Genomic DNA, 15,201 nt, shown 5'->3' on the forward strand with positions numbered 1-15,201 from the left:
GGGGCTACAGCACAAGCAAGCAAGCAAAGGAAGGTGGCACCCAACAGGGAAAGAGCTAATTCCCAGATCTAGTTCCAATTAGGTGCACCTGTAGTGATTGGAAGCGCTTCACACTTTTGTGTAGGCTGTTGTGATGTAGTGCTGCTTCCAGTTGCCATTCTTTATAGTGGATCTGGAGTGGGATATGACGATGAAATACTTTCTTCCTTCAACCTAAGAAGTCAGCAGTGGCCATATTTTCTTCCACCCAGTCCCCTTGTTAGGACATGATGCCATGGTATCATGGCATAGGTAACAGAGTCTCATCTAGAACCTGTATTGTGGGGAAAGGCAGCTGCTTGAGATCCAGCTGTTGAGCTTCTCATTACTCCAGTAGTAACCACTGCAGGTTTGGTTCGGAGCAGTCAGAGCTTTGTCTTGCAGCTTTCTACCCTGTCTCTATGGCAGAAACAAGTGTTAGAAACAAGGACAGGAAGAGGAACATTCATAGTGAGTTTTTATTCCTGTTTGTTTGTATTCTGTAGCACTCACAAGGTGCTAGGTGCTGTTCAAAATGTATGTGAAAACACAGTCCCAGTCCCCAGTTAGTCTAAGAAGATAAGCAACTTATGAAAGGGGAGGGATAAAAACAGTCTCTCACTCTCACTCTCACTTTTTAATGATAAATGTCAACTATCCCAAACTAGTGATCCACCTCTATAATTAGTTCACTAGCTTCTTGTAGATGTCACAGTAGAAATAAGTTTCAAGGAGGGACTTCCAGGAGAACAGGGTAATGGCCTACTTTGAACTCGAAGAGCTCCCCATGTGTATGGAGCCCCATAGAGTGGAAGAAGGCACAAAGTCAGTTGTGGGAGAGCAGACAAAGAGGAGATTAAGTCTACTAAAAATTCACAGAATTGGAAGTGTGGAAGGGGCTGGGGAAGTTGACTCTCAGACCCTAGTCTGACTTCTGTACTGAGACTCTTACACTCCAGCTGGTCTTTGCACAACTTTCTTGCTTTCTGGCTGCCTGCAAGTTTTTTTAAAAAAAATCTTCTATACCTTCTTCCCTGGTCTGCTACTAGGTTCTGCTTCTGCAGCTTCTGCAGGGTGGTCAGGAAATACAATCAGGATCTGCAGAGAGTATTTTCTGCCTTTTGGCTTTGAGTTGTGCTGATGAGTCAAATACCAACCCTTAATGGTGTTCATCAACAGCTCTTTGATAGGCTCTGCTGGATTCTGGGCTGTCTCCCCACCTAAACAGAACTAACAAAATTTTTATTATGAGGGAAAAGAAATGTAAACAAACACAAAGAGCTGGGGAGGAGGACCCTGCCTACCTGAGCACAGATGGTCTCCCAGGGGAAGGGTGAGCTAAAGAGTGGTATTGTGATTAGGATGTTTATTTTCTTTGTGATCTGTACTCTGTATTTCTTGTACTTAAGTAAAGAGCAATAATGTGTTAGACTTAAAGCACATGTGTTTATTATGTGCTACACCAACCATGCAACCCCCGAGAGAATTAAAATGTAACCTAGAAGGTGGGATTCTGATAGTGTGTGTGTTTAAGATACTGGGGTATCTTGTGGGTCAACACAGGTCCTGGGAGCATAAGGTAGAAGGATTGTGGGGCTCCATTTCCATGAAGAGGTAGCAGACAGAGAGTCAGGATCCTGGAAATATGCCAGAGGTGCCAGGGAAGAAACAGTACTATAGCTTTCTGAGACCCAGGGAAGCTTAGCATACATGAAAAGAAAAGGAGTACTAGTGGCACCTTAGAGACTAACAAATTATTTGAGCATAAGCTTTCGTGAGCTACAGCTCACTTCACTGGACTCTTCTGCAGCAATCTAGTGGGCTACTTGTAAAGCAAGCCCAAGCAGAACTGTCTCCTCTCAGTTTGGCATCTCATGGACAGATCATAGCCTGTGGGTAGAGTCTGTAGAAAAGTATATTCACTATTTTTTTTTTTTTTGGCCTTGTCTGTGATCTGTATCTAGCACCTTAGAGTTATTGTCTGGGAACTGTGGCACTCCTGGTGATTCAGTTTCTTTTAAAAGGCAGATAGTTTGCTAACCAATTACATGGGAGAGGGTAAGATGTATAAGAAATGTAGCTTTTCTTTTCACTGGTAAGTATGAATGGTTGAGGGTGTTTTGTGCATGTCATTGTGCTATTTAAAAAGAACTCTGCCTCTCAAGTTGATGTTTCTGTGTAAAGCTACTGCAGGACCCTATAGCTACCAGTGAACTTACTTTTTAAGTAGATTCAGACCCTGATGTGACCCTCACTTCATGATGTCTGGGTTTTTTTTAAGTCTTCAACTGCAGTGTACAGTAGGAGTCCAACATGACTCTCATTAATGAATTATAAAATATAGTACATTTGGTTTCTTTTGCGTAAGTATTCAAGTAAAGTAGAAAAGATTCATGCAGGAAAATTGGCTGAAAACATTGTTAACCATCATTAAAAATATTCCATTAAATGCAGCATAGCCATGTCCTCACTCGCCATGTCAGCTTGGCCTGAATAACTGTTGTCTTATAACTGCCTCTTGCACATCAGCTACCTTTTTGGACACTATCCTTAAAGTGGGTCATATTGCTTGGATATTTTTTTTTCTTAATATTTAAGAGAGTACCAGCAAGACTTAGTTGGACAGAAGCCAACTATTGTGGTGGACCTAGTTGTTCAGATTTGTTTTTTTGTACTGTTGAGGTTTAATAAATGTTGAAGTTGAGTGTTATCCATTTCCATGAAAATTTAGTTGTGTTGTCTGACATGACAAAATCTGAACTGTACCACTTTGGACACAGTCACCTGCATGCTGGGAGATTTCTGAAAGGGTTAAAATTGTGTGTGTTATCCGCAAATTGAGATGGACATGATAAAGTACAAAACTCCATTAAAAGTTTGTGTTTTTATACCATTATATTGTGTGTCTGTCTGTAATAACTGTTTCTGAAATCTGTTGCAGTTTGGAATACTGGATACTAAGTAGGAGACAAGAATGTAAAATAAATACCATCTTAGAAAAGAATTTGTAGAATTTGTCTGACATTGTACAAAAGTTGGCCAAAAGAGAGGAGTGAAGAAGGCAAAGGTATTTTAATAATACTCTGATAAAAACTTGTTCAGTCCTTGTGAAACTCAAAGGTTTCCCTCAAGATTTTAGGAAAGGGCTTAGGGAGAAGCTGTTATAATATTGTAGGGCTCCGTTCTACCTTTAATAACGTGATCTTTAACTGCAATTGACCTCAAAACTGGTGAGTACAAAATGTTAGGTCTCTCACTACTAGTAGACTAGAGTGATGTGAATGGGAGCTGCACCTGTGAAATTGATGGAATAGCTGGGTTCTTTGTGCGTAGAGAAGAAAGTATTAATCAGGTTTTTTTGCACATTTTTAAACAAGCCCAAATTAGATTTTCTTAGTTTTAAGATCTCAAAATAAAATTAGGAGAGGCAGGGAACAAATATAAGTGTGGTGGGTTCACTATCTTTATATTGTTTGAAGAAAATGCTAGGTCAACACTAACATTTGAGCACTACAGATAACATTCTGAAAAAGCCAAAGTAAATTTTGGGGGCATTTCTTTCTATTTCATGGCACCATATTGACAGCATTCTATCTTCTAAATGTAATTAGAAAATGTAAAGAAGCAGCCTGATTGGAGAATGACTTTTTATCTCATAAAATATTTGTACTTTCATGTTTTACCTTATGAAATCATTGTATACTCTGATGGAAACATGGGGAAATAGCCATTCAGTTTTTAATAGCAAAATACTTTGACTGAACTGGTGTATCTAAGTGGTCACCAGCCTTTTCACTAGCTTGGTCATCTCATCTTTGGAATGCTGCACAGCAAATTTTGAAGTGCACTTTCACTGTGTACTCAGCATTTTCTCTGAAACAGTATTTTCATATTTAGTAGGAAAAAATGTTAATACAGCATTAGGGTAGTAAACTGTCTCCAGCTCTTGTCCACTGACAGTGATATGTGAGCTGATCCCATCACGTTTGTTTGTCATCAGCTTGGTTTTCTTTGCACTGATTTCCATGCCATTTTTTGTGGAGGTTTCATCCAATCATTTCACAAGGTTGGCAAGTTCATTTTTGCTGCCTGCCAGGCCATCAATGTCATCAGCGAACCGAAGATTTGAGATTGTTCGCCCCCCCCCAATGTTGACTGTGCATATGTAATCTTCCAGGGGTTCAGTCATTTATATGTTAAGTTTAGTAAATGCCGTGGATGCCTTTCCTATCCTTGATGTCCCTTCCTTCTTGAGGTCTCTGTTGGCCAATGTGTGCTGCCCAGGTAGGTGAATTGTTCTATTTTCTTGATATTTTTCCTTCTAATGTAATACTGCTTGACATCTGGGCTTCAAGGATGTTTGTTTTAGCATACCTAATTTTGAACCCTGCTTGGCCTACTGTTTTTGCCATGTTTTCTGTCTTTCTTTGTAACTTTTCAGGTGTGTTGTTAAGTAGCATGTTATCATCAGCAAAGTCGAGATCTTCTTGGCATTTGCCATCATCTCATGCTATGCCAGTGTTTGCGTTGCTAATACACTTCTTCATTATCCGGTCTGTAGCATGCCAAACAAAAGCGGAGATAAAATGCAGCCATGTTTCATGTCAGTGTCTGTATTGAGCTACTCTGGAGTGTATGGAGCACTTTGCATCTCTGTGCATGACCTGGATGATGTTCATGACTTTAACTGGGATTCCATAGAGTTGAAGAATATTCCATAATGTATGTCTGTGCAGACTGCCAAATGCCTTTTGAAAAATCAATACAATTGATGGTGAGGGGAGCTTGCCATTATATACATTCTTCTATAGTGGTCCTTAATGTGAATATCTGATCTACACGAGATCTCTTGGGCCTGAGTCCAGCCTGTTCTTCTCTAAGCTTTGCATCCACTGTCTCTTTTTTTTGGTGTAGTGTCTCACTGTGGAAGGCTTTCTCTACAACAGAAAGTAATACAACTTCTCTCCAGTTATTAATGTCAGTAAGATCACCCTTTTTGGGTTTTCTGACGATAATTCCATGTTCCCACTGGTCCAGAGGGATGTTTTCCCAAACTTCAAAGAACAACTCTGTCTGTTTTGTGAGGATGCTGATGTCACGTGTGTTCAGCATTTCTGCTGTGATTTGGTCCTCTCCTGTCCCTTTATTGTTTTACAGTTACTTGATTGCAGCCTGTACTTCTGACACCTCTATTGGACAGATGTTAATGTCAAGTTGATCAGGTTCACATGTTTCATCTGAAATGGGTCTGGGTCTGTTGAGGATGACTTTGAAATGCTCTGCCCATCTGTTCTGTTCTACCCCAGTTGTAAGCATTTTTCCATCATTGCTTTTTATTGGCCTATTTCCTGTTTTGGAATGTACAGACTGGATTTTAGTCACATTGTAAATGGCTCTGTGGTTTCCTAGCATAGCAGCAGCTTCAGTTGCTAGGTCTTCAATATATCTCTGTTTCTTTTTCCTTGCATTGCTTTTCATTGCCTGTTCTGCTTTCTTGTACTTCTCCTTTGCTTTTTCCAGTATGTTGTTGGTCTTAGCATTCAGGAGTTTTCCTTTCAGTCCTTTCTGTCCTTTTCTGCCACATCTTTTGACTTACCCAATTCTTGCTTTATGTTGATATCCAACTGTGACTGCTGCAGCTTGAATCACGTGCCCAGGCCAACGAACACTGCCCATTTTTCTTCAGTCCCAGTGTGTGTGTCTCGCTTTCCTTTGCCTTTGGCACTGCCTCAAACCTGTTCCTTAGTTCAGGTTGTAATTTCTTGCAGTACTCTTTTGTATCCAGTTTTGTACTGGTGCTATTCTTTACCACTTTCTGTTTAAAGATCTTTCTCAATTTTAGTTTCAGGTAGCAATGAAAAGATTGTGCTTTCTGCTGATATTTGCTGTTTGATATGCCCTTGCCTCTTGGACAGATAACCTGAATCTCAGGCTAATGCAGATGTAGTTAATGTAGTTTTTCATTTTGCCATCTGGCAAATGCCATGTTTTTTTATGTACATCTTTGTGAGGGAATCGAGGGCTTGGAAGAAGTAGATTGGCTACCAAGTACAGTCCAATGAGTCTCTCGTCATTTTGGTTAATGATTCCCAACCCATGCTTCATCATTGATTTTTTCCATTTCTTGGTTGTCACATCCTATTTTAGCTTGAAAGTCACTCATCATAAGGAGTAAGTCACTTTTCCTCAACTGTTATTTTACCAAATTATACATATTTAGTCCATTCAATATGTCCTCTTAAATTAACTCTTACAGCAAAGTAATCAACTTTGTTGCTCTCCTTTGAACTCCTAGTTTACCAATCAGTTCTGGAATGTAGTGCCTGTATTGGTCTCCTCCCCCTAGAAATTCTCCAGTGCCTTTACTCACCTAGGGTACATGACATAATATTCATTTAATTCAATAAGTAATCTCTTCACATGGAAAGAGAAGTTGGGAGGGTCTTAAGTGTATTAATGGGATGTAGAATCTAGGATAGTTTCCACAACTTGCTGATTGGGGCCAGGACCTATGGAGACACCCCTCTCCTTGGGGGATCTCAGTCAGGAGCAGATAGGGCAGTGCAACACACCCTTCTGTGGCTCCCTCTCCCGATGAAGTGCAGCATGGGTGTATGTGTATGCATCTTTCCTTTACCTTCCCCTCTTTCTCTGTACTGTGTGGAAGGGTTGCAGGCCATTTCACACTGCCTCTGGGCATTGGAGCTCATCCCATTCACTCCTGCTGCCATTGGCCTGGGACACTGGGGCAGCTACTTGATTTTCGCCTTCTGGAGTAAGAGGGGTAGGATGGGATGGCTACCATTTGCTGTTAAGCCAAGTAGCCATTTTGGGCTCTCTGTTCCAGCCCTACTTTTTTCCCACCTTACCTAGTATTCCAGACTCCTGTGACACTGGGGACTAGGCTGATCTCATCAGTCTTTTGTTTGGAGGTCTGGAAGGGATTTTTTTCCCATATGGAAAAATTGGCAAACTGCAGTGTGGGTTTTTTCACCTTCCATCTGACATCTTTGAGTTCCAGTTTTGGGATTTAAATTACATTTGTCACAACATTGGTGGGTTCAAAAAGGATCTGAGATGAGATCCCTGTAACCCAGTGAGCTGCTTGGGCATTAGCCCCAAGCACATTACTTGGTGAGGGGATATGCCCTCATGTCTCATCTAGTGTGGCTCCCCTCATCTCACATTTCTTATCTCCTGTGTGGAGGAGGGGAACGGGTTGGAATTCTGGCTTCTAGATGGGTCCCTAGGTAGGCCTGAGGGTGTAGAGGGTACATTGCCCTCATACCCACCCTCATATATGTAGAAACTGGAGCCATTGGTGCCCAGTTGAATTCCACAATGCACCAGTCATTCAGAATGGTTTGAGGGGGAAGGTTAATAATAATTGTAATGAAAACAATAATAATTGTTGGTTAATAATCTCAAAGTTTGATTTCTCCATTTAACCATACTACGGCTATGCGTGTCATTGTTTCCATGTCCACATCAATGAGAGGATGGTAAATTTCAAACATGTTATAGAAAATTGGGGAGTGTTTGCCATCAAATTTTCTTTTATTTTAAATTTTACTCATTCTTTCAAATTTAGCAAAGCAACTATGCCTGAGTGATGATTAGCCACATGCTAAGAAATTTCTAAAATCAACTGTTTGAGGAATTAGAGCAGAACAAGTGTTCTTTCTCACTTGACTTCCTCAGAAATAGCTGAATAGATTTTTTTTGTTCAGACTTCTTGAAAGAATTCACCTTTAAGGTAAGACCAAACGTGAAGTTTCAACCCCCAAAGTATTATTTTTAGAAAGATATTAACAATTGAAAATTGGGGAGCTTAGCAAGGAATGCTATTTTTAACCTCGCTATGTTTCTGTTGTGAGCCTAAAGTACAAGTCATTGATCTATATTACCAGTGCTATTATAGACTAATTGGATATTATGTATGAGCCAAAGTGCATTAAGACTGGTTAGAATAATTAATCTAGAATGCCCACATAACCTGCAGTTTATCATTAATTTTGTGAAATGTCAATTTGTGCTATTCCTTTGTCACTAATTCTTCTTTTCTTTATGTGCTTTGGACAAATCACTGTCATTTCAATGCAGAATTATAAGTGAAAGGGTAATCTTCCCAGAGATTAAAAAATTCAAACCTAAAACAGCATGCAGGGTAATTGTATGTTTCTGAATCCTCAAAAGAATTCTGACTGCTCTGTATTTTTTCTGGCCATTTTACAAAATCACTAGACTTGTTTTCTTGGCAGTTTCTCCTGATGAGAACTTTTGAGTTTTTATCCACATGGAACTTTTCAGACTCACGAAACCAGGTTTCCTGAAGAACTAATACATATTCTTGAAAGATTACAAATGAAATGTTGTCTCTCATCTTGCTAACATCTGTCCTGCTTGAGGTACGGAGTATATGGTACTTGTTGCCTTATCAATATTGTGTGCATTTTACACTGAGCAGGTGTCAATGGTAACAATGCTGTGGCACCCTTTACATTCATGCTTGAGGAAGAAGGTGGTATAGGTGATCACTTCAATCAGTTGCAAGCCCAGCAGTTTTCATCCATCCTGTTTCCTGTGATTTATAGCAGTCAAGGACTTGTAATCTGCAGTTATAGTGGCATTGAAGTTTGTGCCACTTGGCTTTCATTAGCACTTAGCTAAGTTCAACAGCAGCAATGACAAACAACCTTTTCCAGTGGTAAAATACATGAAAAATGATCTCTCTTACAGTGCAAAGAACACCACCAGTGTAGCATAGTGTACAGCCCCTGAGCAAACCTGGCAGAAGTAGTATGATTGTGTAAAATCACTACTAGTGAAATAAGATATACATCTTTCTAAGAATGGCCTGCCAAGACACTAATAGAAAGAGACTTCAAGTAAAAGAAAAAATGCATTTTTTCTCTTTTGCCTAATGAGACAGATAGTGTTACTAAGAATACACTCTGAAATCTTTTGTTACTACAAGAGTAATACAGAAACAATATAAGAACAAAAGCCATTTAATGGAAACAGTCTCCTATATTGTTGTGTTTATGTAGGAGGAAGCTACCAAAACAGTTTCTTTTTCTGACCTCTGAGAAACTTATTTCAGGACTCCTGCCATCTTCAGAATATGACTTTGTAGTCAAAGAGTTAAAGCTATTGCTCTCCAGTGTGAGAAGGAAGCATGCAAATGAGCTGAGATGAAAAATAAATTGCAGCACAGTGCTGTTTTGTTGAGGTTGCTGTTGCCTTTTCCTAAAGGAACAAAACACAGTGCAGTGCACTAAGTATAATAAAAGTAGTACAAGAATGGCTTTGTAAATGCAGGTCTCCAAATGGTTCTTTGCTTAGGGGTATGTGGGTTAGTGTGGGGTTCTTCAGTGGTGTCTGATGAAGATTTGTTAGAGAACTCCCAGTCAGCAGCTGCAAGAAATGCCATGAAATTCATGAATGGCTGCAGCCATGTTTAAAAAGAGGTAGCAATGTTATATTGTTTCTCTTTCCTCCCTCTGCTCCCCCCCCCCCAACAGAGCAAAAAGGAAAAAAGCATGGAGTGAGTGAAGGGGAGGGGAGGGGAAGGCAAGACAAACTGTGCTAAAACAGAATTTTAAAAGGAGGAAAAAAGATGAGAATGATGGGAGTGGACAGATACACAATTGTTAAGGACCAGATTCTGGTCCATGAGAGCTACTCTGGTGATGTACAGGGGCCTTAAAGAGGCTGTTTTGGTCCCCATGGATATTCCCTTGGTGCAGGAGCAGTGTAGGGTCAACATAAATGGTCCTGTGCTTTCCCAACCTGGAACCCATGGCATACAAGTATTCCATGGGAGGGAAAGTGGCTGTAGCTCTTTGCGCTACAGCTATTCTGGATTTTGGAGCTGTGCTGGGTTTTGAAGCTGCCCATTGGCAGCTGTACGGAGGCTGCCATAAGTTAGAATAGCCCCAGAATGTATTGGCTCCGCTGGAATGCATTGGTTTTGCCAAAGGTACTCTAGCAAGACAAATTCATTTAAGCTGCGTAGTGGTTTTTGATTGAGAACATCATAACAAGGAATAGAAGTGCATGAAACTAAACCAGGAAGAAGTCAGTAAGGGCAACTAACAGCAAATAAAAGGCAATACAATGTTCTATACAGTTGAGACTTTTCCACTAGAGATATTTAAATTGTAAGCTGGGGGAAAAAATTGAAATTAATATATAGGAAGATAATAGTTATGCAGGATTACCCATTGGGTCTCTTTCAGCCTGACAGCTAACTCTGTCAGAGCTTGGGAGTCATTCTGAAAAATTCCTCAAACTCTTGTGAGTTCAAGTGTAGCACAATCTTGAAGCTATAAAACTCTGGTAGGCGCTAGTAGGGTTATTTTAAAATTCACTTTAGCATTTTTTTAAGCCACAGTGTAAACTACTGTAGTCTTGAGGGAGTTATAAAGAACTTGGAGCCATCATTTACTTAAAATGCTGTTAATTTTAATATAAGATGTCTGGGACAAAGAACACTTGTTGCTTTAGTGCTCTTTGAAGAGGAGACCTTGACAAATGTCAGCTTGAGGCAAGCAATCAGACTGAACCAAACACCTACAGCATATACTTCAAAGATATCTGTGGGAGGAAAAATGGAATGGTTTTCATTAAAAAAACAAAAACCAATCATACATACATTTTGCATCTTGGTTTCTATAAGGTGTAAAGACAAAATATTTCTGCCAGTGTGTGGAGAATCATATTATCATAGACATGTAGGACTGAAAGGGACCTCAGTAGGTCAACTTGTCCAGTTCCCTGCATTGATGCAGGACTGAATGTTATCTAGACCATCCCTAACAGGTGTTGGTCTAATCTGTTCGTAAAAGCCTCCAGTGACGGAGATTTGCACAGCTTCCATAGGTAATTTGTTCCAGTGCTTAACGACCCTTACAGTTAGGAAGTTTTTCATAATGTCTAACCTAAATCTTCCTTGCTCCAATTTAAGCCCATTACTACTTGTCCTGCTCTCAGTGGTTAAGGAGAATAATTTGTCATCCTTCTCTTTATAACAATTTATTATATAGTTGAAGACTCTTTTCATGTCCCCCTCTCAGTATTCTCTTCTTCAGATTAAATAAACCCATTTTTTCCCAATCTTTCCTCATAGGTCATGTTTTCTAGACCTTTTATCATTTTTTGTTGCTCTCCCCTGGGCTTTCTCTGATTTGTCCTCATCTTTTCTGAAGTGTAGTGCTCAGAACTGGACACCAGTTGAGGCCTTATCAGTGCTGAGTTCAGTGGAAGATTTACTTCTCGTGTCTTGCTTATGACTGTCCTGCTAATACATCCCAGAATGATGTTTGCTTTTTTTGCAACAGTATTAGATTGTCGATTCATATTTAGTTTGTGATCCACTGTAACCTCTATATCCTTTTTTGCAGTACTCCTTCCTCATCAGTCATTTCCCATTTTGTATTTGTGCAATTGATTATTCCTTCCTCAGGGTAGTACTTTCATTTGTCCTTATTGAATACCATCCTATTTAGTTCAGACTATTTCTCCAGTTTGTCAAGATCATTTTGAATTCTAATTCTGTTCTCCAAAGCTATTGCAATCTCTCCCAGCTTGGTATCATCTGCAAACTTTATAAGTGTGTACTGTATGCCATTATCCTGTCATTTATGAAGATATTGAATAGAACTGGACCCAGGACAGATCGTTGCAGAACCCCACTTGATGTGTCCTTCCAGCTTGATTGTGAACCATTGATAACTACTGAGTACTCTTTTCTAACCAGTTGTGCACCTATGTTCTAGCACGTTCATTTAGTCTATGTTTCTGTAATTTGTTTATGAGAAGGTCATGTGCGATAATATCAAAAGCCTTACTAACGTCAAGATACACCACATCGTCTGCTTCCCCCCATCCGCAAGGTTTGTTAACCTGTCAAAGGAGGATATGAGGTTGGTTTGATGTGATTTGTTCTTGATAAATCTATATTGACTGTTACTTACCACCTTATTTTCTTTTAGGTGCTTACAAATTAATTATTTGCATCATTATCTTTCCAAATACCAAAGTTAAGCTGTTTGGTCTCTAGTTTCCTGAATTGTGCTTATTCCCCTTTTTATAGATACGTACTATATTTACCCTTTTCCTGTCCTCTGGGATCTCTCCCATCCTCCATGAGCACTCAAAGATAATTGCTAATGGCTCAGAGATCTCTTCAGCCAGCTCCTTACGTATTCTAGGGACGTATTTTGTCAGGCCCTCCAGACATGAAGTCATTTAACTTGTCTAAATAATTCTTAACTTGTTGTTCTCCTATTTTAACCTTAGATCCTACTCATTTACACTGACGTTCACTATGTTAGTTGTCCAGTCACTGCGTTCTTTTTTGTTTAAAACTGAAACAAAAAAGGCATTTAACACTTCGGCCATTGCTGCATTTTTTATTATTGTCTTTCTCTTCTCATTGAGTAATGGGCCTACCCTGTCCACATTGTAAAATGTTGTTACCCTTTATGTCCCTAGCTAATTTAATCTTTTTTGCCTTGGCATTCTTAATTTTGTGCCTATATGTTTGTGTTGTTTTGTTGTGTATTCATCCTTTGTAATTTGACCTAGTTTCCACTTTTTGTACAACTCTTTTGAGTTTCAGTTCATTGACGATCTCCTGGTTAATCCACACTCTTACCACTGCCTTTCTTTCCTACGCATTGGGATAGTTTGCTCTTGTGCGCTTAATAATGTTTCTTTAAAAAACTACCAATTCTCCTGAACTTTATTTCCCTTAGACTTGCTTCCCAAGGGATCTTACCTGAGTTCGTTTGCTAAAGCCTGCCTTCTTGAAGTCCATTGTCTTTATTCTGCTGTTTCCCCTCCTGCCTTTTCTTAGAATTACGAACTGTGTCATGTCCTGATCACTTCCATCTTCATATTCTCAGCTAGTTCCTCCCTGTTCGTCAGAATGAAATTTAGAATAGCCTCTCCCCTAGTCACTTTTTCTGCCAGCTATAATAAAAAGTTGTCCCTGATTCATTCCAAGAATGTGTTGGATAGTCTGTGCCCTGCTGTATTATTTTACCAACATATTTCTGGGTAGTTGAAGTCTCCCATTACTAGCAAATTCTGTGTTTTGGATGATTTTTTTAGTTGTTTAAAAAAAGTTTGATCCATCTCTCTTTATTGTCAGGTGATCTGCAGTAGACACTTATCATGACATTACCCTTGGTTTTTAGCCCTTTAGAAGAGGTGGACTTTCTCTGGCTAAAGCAGGGATCGGCAACCTTTGGCACACGGCCTGCAGGGTAAGCCCCTGGCAGGCCGGGCTGTTTGTTTACCTGCAGTGTCCACAGGTTCGGCTGATCGCAGCTCCCCCTGGCTGCGGTTCACCGTCCCAGGCCAATGGGGGCTGCAGGAAGTGGTGCGGGCCAAGGGATGTGCTGGCCACCCTTCCTGCAGCCCCCATTGGCCTGGAACAGCTAACCGCAGCCAGTGGGAGCTGTGATCAGCTGAATCTGCGGACACAGCAGGTAAACAAATCGGCCTGGCCTGCCAGGGCTTACCCTGATGGGCTGCGTACCAAAGGTTGCCGATCCCTGGGCTAAAGTATTACAATGAAACATTTAGATCTTTAATCAAGACACATTCTGGTCTCATTTTGAATTTTTTTTCGGTAAAATATAAGATTAAAAAAGCTTCCATGCCAACACAAAACAGCAGTTTGAATGTGTTATAAGTAGTTCACATTTTTTGTTTAATAGGACTATTTTTAGAATGCTGCAAATATATGAAAACATGAAAGACTATTACTGGCTTTTTTTATTGCCAATGCAGCTTCAAAAATTGTCCCTTGGTATTTTTTATTATTGCTTTGAGCACTAAGGCTTTTCCAGTATTTTCTGAACTTCAGTTCTTTACCTTTAGCTTTTAGTGCATCTTAAAAAAAAAAAAAAAAGGGGGGGGGGAATAAAGGACCAAACATGAGTTAACTTATGAACTTGGAGAGAGAGCATTGCAACTGAGAAAAAAAATCTAGTACTAATTTCATACATCTTGTGAACTATAAAAATGTTGTAAATGCTCCACAATTCAAGAATGATATATAGCTGTGGCATGGATTTGTTTAAATCCTTCAAAACACCTTGTAAATGGGGTATTGCTACAATGGCTGCAGGTTATTATTACTCCTTGAAAAATATCCAGTAATCTATTGTTCCATCAAGAGATCTGGAACAGTTTTAAATTAATCTTTCGTTACCGAATCAATGTAACATTGTTGTCTTCATACTACTTCATAGGTAGGAAGAATAGTTTACTTTTGGGTTTGGTTCTGTGGAAAAAAAGTAAAGAAATTTCCAGCAGCCTGAAATAATTCAAAATATAGTTATATATGGTTGCCCCCCAGGCCATCTCTGATTTTTTTTATGTGTCTAAACTTTACAGTTACTCCTAGGTTAATCCTAGGGAGAGCTGGTAGTGATACTTATATTTATTTGCCCAAATACTTTCCACTATAAAAGATTCTTGTGACTGTTTTTGGGGAACAGTTCTAACCTCTGCATTATATGCGGAAGTTGTTCAAAATTTGGCAGGGGGAAAATCCTTGGGCTAAAGAAATACCTTGTTTTTGACCCATAAAATTCCATTCAAGTTTAGCTGAAATTTAAACTGTTAAATATCATCATTTCCTTTTTGCTAGTCACTTTGTTGGCAATATTTTGGCAGTATGCCAAAATAAATCAATATGCACATTCTGCTCTAAGGCCCTTGTTTTTTCTAAAGCAGCAGCAGATGGCATTGCACTGGGAACCCTGGGAAGCACATAGCATGGTTGCTGCTGGAGCAGATCATGTAGCTCCGGGAGGGAGAGGGCTGGGCTGGGTTCCTCCTGACAACCTCCTGGATCCAGCACATTGAACCAGCTGCCCACCTTCCCTTCCACCCCAGGGATACCTCATAAGGTGGGAGCATGCCATCTCATGTAGAGCTGGGCTGCGCTCCCCCAACCAATTCCAGACCCAGCATATGGCTTCAGCAGCTCATACTCCTCTCAAATGGGATAATGTCCTTCTGCTGCTGCCAGCTAGTGTAGTTAATCCTGTAACTCAAGCTGTGCTGCATTGCTAAATGTTTAGGGTTCAAATCCTGCTGATGTTGCATGATGGGGGCTTGTTATAGTTGCACATGATAGAATTTTTGTACTATTTCTCTTAG

At 39.9% G+C, this 15,201-nt stretch overlaps 1 protein-coding gene across 9 annotated transcripts in view; it reads left to right on the forward strand.

The window, feature by feature from the left end:
• The window catches only part of COMMD10 (COMM domain containing 10), a 160,515-nt gene that overhangs the window by 53,339 nt on the left and 91,975 nt on the right, over positions 1 to 15,201 (forward strand). The window lies entirely within an intron of this gene.

This window comes from Lepidochelys kempii, chromosome 5 (assembly GCF_965140265.1).
Source record: "Lepidochelys kempii isolate rLepKem1 chromosome 5, rLepKem1.hap2, whole genome shotgun sequence".
In the NCBI taxonomy this organism is placed as follows: domain Eukaryota; kingdom Metazoa; phylum Chordata; order Testudines; family Cheloniidae; genus Lepidochelys; species Lepidochelys kempii.